This window comes from Pinus tabuliformis, chromosome 1_2, assembly GCF_031772625.1.
Source record: "Pinus tabuliformis cultivar Carrire ecotype Pingquan chromosome 1_2, CPIR1, whole genome shotgun sequence".
Taxonomy (NCBI): Eukaryota; Viridiplantae; Streptophyta; class Pinopsida; order Pinales; family Pinaceae; genus Pinus; species Pinus tabuliformis.
In genome coordinates, this window is record NC_142298.1 from 723525225 (window position 1) to 723532865 (window position 7641).

The 7641-nt window shown below is 34.4% G+C and overlaps 1 pseudogene; it reads left to right on the plus strand.

The window, feature by feature from the left end:
• The first annotated feature begins 5384 nt into the window (after positions 1-5384).
• Positions 5385-7081, plus strand: LOC149207807 (adenine/guanine permease AZG1 pseudogene; annotated as a pseudogene).
• The last annotated feature ends 560 nt before the right edge of the window (positions 7082-7641 follow it).

Genomic DNA, 7641 nt, shown 5'->3' on the forward strand with positions numbered 1-7641 from the left:
AAAATATTTTATAACAACATGACAACATTCTTAACTGTATATATTCACCCCCACATTACGATAGATATTATTAACTTGTAAAAAATAGATTTTGTTACAATACCATGGGTCAATACCATGGATTATCAATACCACATGCCCAAAAAACATAAATTAAATGGAAAATGTTACGAAATTAAATTAAGGTTTTAATAAAATTAAAATAAGATTGATCTATGCAGTCTCTCTCTCTCTCTCTCTCTCTCTCTCTCTCTCTCTCTATATATATATATATATATATATATATATATATATATATATATATATATATATATATATATATATATAAAAAGAACTGACATATATATAAAGAACCAACATAGATCCATCTTAGCTAAGGATCTAAGGGATGAGAGCAATCAAATTGAATAATTATAATAGATTAAATATAGTGCATGATTTTTTAAAGCTTTTCATTATTTTATTTTAATCGACATGATTAATCCAAAATATAGGTTAATATTTTACAACCAATTAAGTTTTTTAATTTAGATAATTTCTTAAACACAATACAATGTGATCAAACTTAAGACAGAGTTAGGGAGGGGGCGGAGAGAGGGAGGCAGATAGTGAAAAATTTGGAGGACAGAGAGAGAGAAAGTGAGAGTGATGGGGGGGAGAGGGAGTGAGGTGGGAGAGAGGGAGCAAGAAGAAGGAAGAGAAAAAGAGAGAGATGGAGTTCGAGTGGGAGAGAGAGGGAGGAAAGAACGAAGACATAGAGAGATAGAGGTGGAGATAGAGGAGTCAGAAGGGAGAGGAGAGAGAGTGAGGGAGAGAGGAGAGGAGGGAAGAGAAAGAAGAGGAGAGGAGGGAAGAGAAAGAAGAGGAGAGGATATAGATATGGAGAGAAGGGGAGGGGAGAGAGATGGAGACATAGAGATGGAGAAGGATAGGGATGGAGGAGATAGTGATAGAGTTGGGTGGAAGAGAGAGAGAGAGGGAGAGTGATTTGGGGTGGGAAAGATAGAGGGAGGTGGGAGATAAGGGATAGAGAGGAAGGGAGATATAGATGAGGAGAGAGAGATGGAATTGGAGGGGGCAAGAGAGGGAGGGAACAAGAAAAACATAGAGGGAGAAAGGTGGAGAGAGAGGGGGGTGACAACGGAGTCATTGAGAGGGAGTGAGGGAGAGAGGAGAGCAAGAGGGAATAGAGAGAAGGATATAGATAGAGAGGGAGAGAAGGGGACGAGAAAGATATAGAGAGAGGAGGGGAAGACAGGGAGAGAGATTGTGTGTATGTTTGGGGGGTGAGATAGAGAGAGGGAATAACAAAGAGACATAAATGAAAATATAGATATTATATAGCATTATGCAACCAACCTAGATCCATATTAACCCTATAAATATCAAGTGTCGAGAGGGATCCAATCTCTTGAGGTGCAAACCTTTCCTCAAGTTTTGCACTATAAAAAAAAGTTTGCAGCTCGAGAGATTGGATCCCTCTCGACACTTGATAGATCCGAGGTTAAGATGGATCTAGGTTGGTTAATATGAATTAATTAGTTTTTATTTGATATTATAGTCTTAAAACTTAAAATTTCTCTTCAAATTAATTTCAAATTGGAACTATATCCAGCTAGATTCAATGAGTAGACTTTTAAAAAATACATAAAATAATTTTTTATTAAAAAAATATATTTTTAAAATTACAAATTATTAGAGATAAATAATGCAAAGTTGACTCACATATACACCATGTGAGGATGAAGAAGTGTTTAAGGAAGGATAACCTTTCAACCAATATTTAACTACCTTTCAATCCCCTATCACTTGTAAGTTTAGATTGCTTGAAACAATTAAGATGACTAATATAAAAAATTGATTCATATTATTGTAGTACTTTTTAGGTAGTTGTATTTTTGTTCTTAGACTAAATTAGTCATTCATGTTAGTCATTTTTAGTTGTATTATTTATTATCTAGTCACATATTTTAACCCGCAACTAAATTAGTGATTTATGTTAGTCATTTTTAGTTCGGTCACTTAACGTTGCTCATTTTTCAATTGGAAAAGTTGCGGTGACTAACTTTTTTAGTCACCTAGTCACTAATTTCTCATTTTCTACTAGTGTATCAAGTGAGCCTCTAAAAGAGAACTAGTAGGACTACTCTAATCGAGACACATGTGAAATAAAAAGGCTCATCTAACATCAAGAGAAATATTTCACAAGGATGTGATGATCATTATAAAGGAAGAGTCAATCTCCATGAAACTCTAGATCTATTATGGGTTATTCATTTCTAGTTAAAATTAAGCATGAGGACCCTTATACATTGAGAACTATGCTTGAAACCTCTTAAAAAACCAAATTATGAGAAGAAGCAAGGATTAAAGCCAAAACCAATAATAAACAAAAAAATTACTCAAGGGGGGAAGAAGCACCTGCTACGATACCATGTAGAAGTAGCATACCTTACTCAAATATAAAATAAATAAATAATTCTTCCATATATAGAAATGGAAGAGACCCGATGTTAGTTAAATATAGTTGTGACAATTAGGTAGACAAGAAGTCGTATGTGAACTTACAACTCATATCAGCTGGCTTACTAGAAAAAGGAGCATTGGAATATACCAACACTATCAATCCCAATTGTGGCTAGCATAACCATCATCCATTTTTATTACACTATTATGATGTTCTTATGGTGAGGTGTATTATGATCTTGACAAGCAACTAAAAGTTATCAAATATTTGTGTTGGAGTACAAGTACGTCTATTAGCAGTAAATTGAAGGTAGTGGTTCGTATAAATAATTGGTCTTCATCACAAACTTAACTAGAACAATAACATTGAGAAAATGATAAATGGAAGATGAAAATTTTATTATGGACCTGAAAAAAATACCAAACCAATGAACCTTTGACTATTGAATATGAATAAATTTATACTTGAGACTCTTTTGATTCTTGTTATCTCATATGGTTTTGAAGTTTGAGGTTGCACTATCTCTAGGGAATTATGGAGACAAGTAGAGAAAAAAAAAAAAAAAAAAAATTGTAACATATAATCTCAAAATTAAACAAAAAATATTATATCCTAACCTCCTCATAAAAGAAAGTCTTTCCCTTTTAAGAGTATGTCTTTGACTAGGTGCCTAATGTACAAGCAAAAGATAAATAACATGAAAGACAAACGAATTTATATGATTCCTTCAAACTCTAATCAAAGTCACTTGCAATGGCTCACATAAAGATAGATAGTCTGGACTAAATCATTAGGGTTAAATGAAGAGGTGTCTCTATAGAATAATGATACTATTTAAAATATTTTACATATAAATCTAAGAAGAAATTGTGGTGGAACAAGGAAATAGAAAATAAAAGAAAATGAAAATCTCTAATCTAAATGATCAAAAAAATTTGATCATTTAAGCTAACTTAAGGAATAAAAAGAAACATTGCTAAAATGAAAAAAAATTACAAACAACATAATGAAATAAAGCTAATCCCTAAAACATCTATGTGAAAAATATTTATCATTTTTATAATATTAAAACTATCCAAAAAAAAAAAAACTATTCTTAACTTATGAAAACTATAATAATTTAAGAACACTTACTAAACTTTCACATAAAATAACATTAAAATGAAAACTAATTCCAAAATCATCTCTTTGAAATTTTTTTATTATTTTTATAATATTAAAACTATTCTTAATTTACTAAATTAATATTTAGATTTCAATAATTTAAATTTGATTTTAATAGACATTAGTCATCTCTCCTTTCTTATAACATATTAAATCAAATACACTCTTTTGTAAATCACAATATGTTAAATTAAATAAAATATTGTGCAAGTGAGGGGGATAGTTAAGCTTTCTATTCCAATCTAGAAGGCTTGTAGGAGGATGATTCAAACCTTCTCTTACCCTCTCCTAGCTTCTAAGAAGGGTAATGAGTGGGTTAAGAATCTTGCAACCTAAAAGGTCTATCGGGCAATTTCCTATTCTCTTAGGAAGACCTTGGATATTTTGTAAATCACAGCAAATATAATGGCTGTGGATCTGGTTCATATTAAACAATTTAAAAAGGAGTAAATACATTTATAACACAAATTAATCCAGAGAAATGTCAACTTTTTAACACACCTTTATATGCATCAATTTAGAATTTTAATCAAATATTTTGATCATTCCCAAAACAGAAATCACGACCAAAACAAAATTCAATCGACTAACGCAGTACTAAGATATTTAAAAAATGCAAATGTTTTATTTATCTTATTAGAATAAAGTTCAAACATCAAATGCACTTAATAAATATGTCGTTTAAAGTCTGTCTAACAGTATTTTGTCTAATTATATATGTTGGGGAAGTCCAAGGGTCTGTCTAACAGTATTTTGTCTAATTATTTATGTTCGGCAAGTCCAAGTGGACACTTTCTCCTTTTATATAAAGGGGCATACGTGCCCTTGATTGCTTGCGATGAATGTATGTTTACAGAAAATTAAAGGAATGAATACTCCCGCACTTGTGGTTACTGGAAGCAATCAAAATCAGCCAATGTCGTAACAGTCCCGTGGTTTTGGGTGGCTATGTTGAAAAGTTGTCTTCCATTCCTCTGAGGTGAAACGACAATTTATTAAAGCGCAGGACCGACTCAGACATAATATTAAGATCCAATTTCCTTTGAAGAGGAGTCTTAGCATTAAAAATATAAGATAAGGCCTTTAGTGATGGAGGAAAATTAAGAAGCCGCTGTTATTTATAAAATAAATTCATGGAAACATTAATTTTGAATAGAGTTTAAGGTACAGAACATGACCACGAGGTATGTGCGGGTAGGGAACCTACTTCCAATCTTCATAAGGGAATACGATTTTTTTATTTTGACTACTGATAAAATAAATTCAAGGGAACCTATCAAAACGATGGCAGAGAAGACATAATTTATTCAGAATAGATATGACATAATTTATTCAGAATAGATATGAAAGGGTCCGAAACATGGCCATAATCAGTTCACATATAAGCAAGTTCCAATCTCCCCAGGGTAGTCCTTTCAAGTTGTCAATGGCGGGGACCTGTAAATTTCTGTTATAAACAACAGATGCTTTCATTCAATAAATCTGCAAGGGTGTTTGCTGCTCCTTCTTTCTGACAATGGTGGTCGTATTCTTGTGCAGTAATTCAATTATTTCCTTTTAAAGTCACGCTTCTCCAGCCTCATACAAAGGGTACATGTTTGGTTAAGGCATTGAAAACGTGAGCTCAGTTTACGTTATCAGCAACTAACCATTCTTTGAAGCTTCGGTGTTAAAGCTTTCACTGGTTTAATGAAGATGTTGAACTGTATCGGAAGTTTGTGGTAAAAATGGGAGCATGCAGACGCCAAACTGAATGATAGAATCAATCAGAATTGGATTAGAAGGTACTGCTAGTTTCCTTACCATGGCACATATTTTAGCAGTGAACGCGGGTATTTTGACTCACTCTGGGGTAACATGCACTGTTGCCAACTGTACAGAGGTATGCAATGTTCCTGCTGTATCCCCCCTTGACTGCCATGCTACATTCAAGGGTTCCAGAGGAAATTCGCTTACTGAACTAAAGCTAGTGAAGCCTGGACCTGACTGTAAGTTTCCTCCACTGAATCGAGGCTATGAACACAATGTTTACAACGTATTAAGAGAGACGTCATAGTGGCCACCTCTGTTTCGTCCCTCATAGGGTGTCTCATAATGGGTCTCTTTGTCAATCTGCCCTTTGGACTTCCACCAGGAATGGGAGCTAACGCCTATTTCGCCTACAATGTTCTAGGGTTCCATGGCTCAGGGAATGTTTCATATAAAAGTGCCCTCGCTTTCTGTTTTTTATCATTTCAGCTCTTGGCTTCAGAGCAAAGCTCGCAAAGAAGATTGCAAGACCAGTTCGCTTGTCATCTGCAGCAGGGATCGGACTGTTTCTTGCCTTCATAGGCCTTCAATCCCACCAACGGATTGGTCTCGTGGGTTTCAGCCCTTCAACTCTTCTCACAAGCTCTGCATGTCCAAGCCAACATAGCAGCCAGGTACTAATCCCCGGTGCAGCTGCTTCTGCTGACATACTCTGTACGAGCCATCGCATGCGAAGCCCTACGTTGTGGCTAGGAATAGTGGGATTCGTTATCATAAGTTATTGTTTGATGAAGGAAATAAAAGGAGCCATGATTTATGGGATTCTTTTCGTGACCGTCGTGTCCTGGATTAGAGGTACTCAGGTGACCTATTTCCCATACACTGCCCAAGGAAACCAGTCATTCGAATACTTTAAGAAGATCGCCGATGTTCATAGAATTGAAAGCACTGCAGGAGCGTTCAGCTTCGCAGATTTTAGAAAAAATGAGCTCTGGGTTGCTCTTGTCACATTTCTCTACGTTGATTTGTTGGACACAACTGGAACGCTATATTCCATGGCGAAATTTGCAGGATTTGTGGATGAGAAAGGTGAGTTTGAAGGCCAATATTTTGCGTACATGACGGATGCGGCTGCCATTGTTGTTGGGTCAGCTCTTGGGACGTCTCCTGTGAGTCCTCGACTGGTATTCGCGACGGTGGTCGTACGGGATCGACAGCTGTAAGTGTGGGATTTTATTTCTTTCTGGCACTGTTTTTCACTCTTCTTCGAGCAGCCATCTCACCTTGGGCCGTTGGCCTCCCCTCATTCTCGTGGGTGTGTTGATGATGAAGGAGGTTATGGATATTGAGTGGGAGAAGATTAAGGAAGCGATCCCTGCTTTCATGACGATGCTCTTAATGCCTCTTACGTACTCCATTTCTTATGGATTGATTGCCGGCATTGGGACTTGCATCGTTCTCCATTCCTGGGACCTGGTTGTATATGGGCTAACACATCTCAGGAAATATATCGTTCTCCATTCCTGGGACCTGGTTGTATGTGGACTAACACATGTCAGGAAATATATGGAAAATTCACATAAAGCTATCTCAGCTCTTCCACTCAGCTGTGTCCGGCATTGTTTGATGTATGATAATTCGCAATTTCGCCTGGAGAATGCCTCTTTTTTCGGACCTAGATTATGTAGTTTGTACTTATGATAGTTTTCTTTTCTTGTAGTTTGTACCATGTCTCTTCATAGTATCTTCGCATTATTAATAAAAAAAGGCGGCACATTTCTTAAAACATTTATCGGATATAGTAACTTTTGGATAATTGTTCGATTAAAACGCTCTGGTTGTGTCCGTTCCTTTTACGCCATTCTTAACGAAAACGGACTAAAATTGAAGTCATGATTATCTAGCAAGAGCTTTTCAATATATATTTTTTTATTAAAACTGAAATTATATTATATTTTTTATTTTTGAAATGCTGAAAAATTTACGATATGTTATTTTTATAGTATTTTTTTTAATTATTAATAATTTTAGTCAAAATTGTTTGAATCCTAAATAATTTGCAATTTTAAAAAAATTATTTCTAATATTTATTAAAGTAAAATTAAATATCAAATTTACTTATTTGTTTTTTAGAAATTGAAAATTAATTTTAAATATTTCAAAATTATTTCAAAAATTTATTAAAGTTTTGGTAAAATTAAATATTAAACTTATTAAATTAAATATTAAATTTATTAACAATAAATATTTATTAACCTATA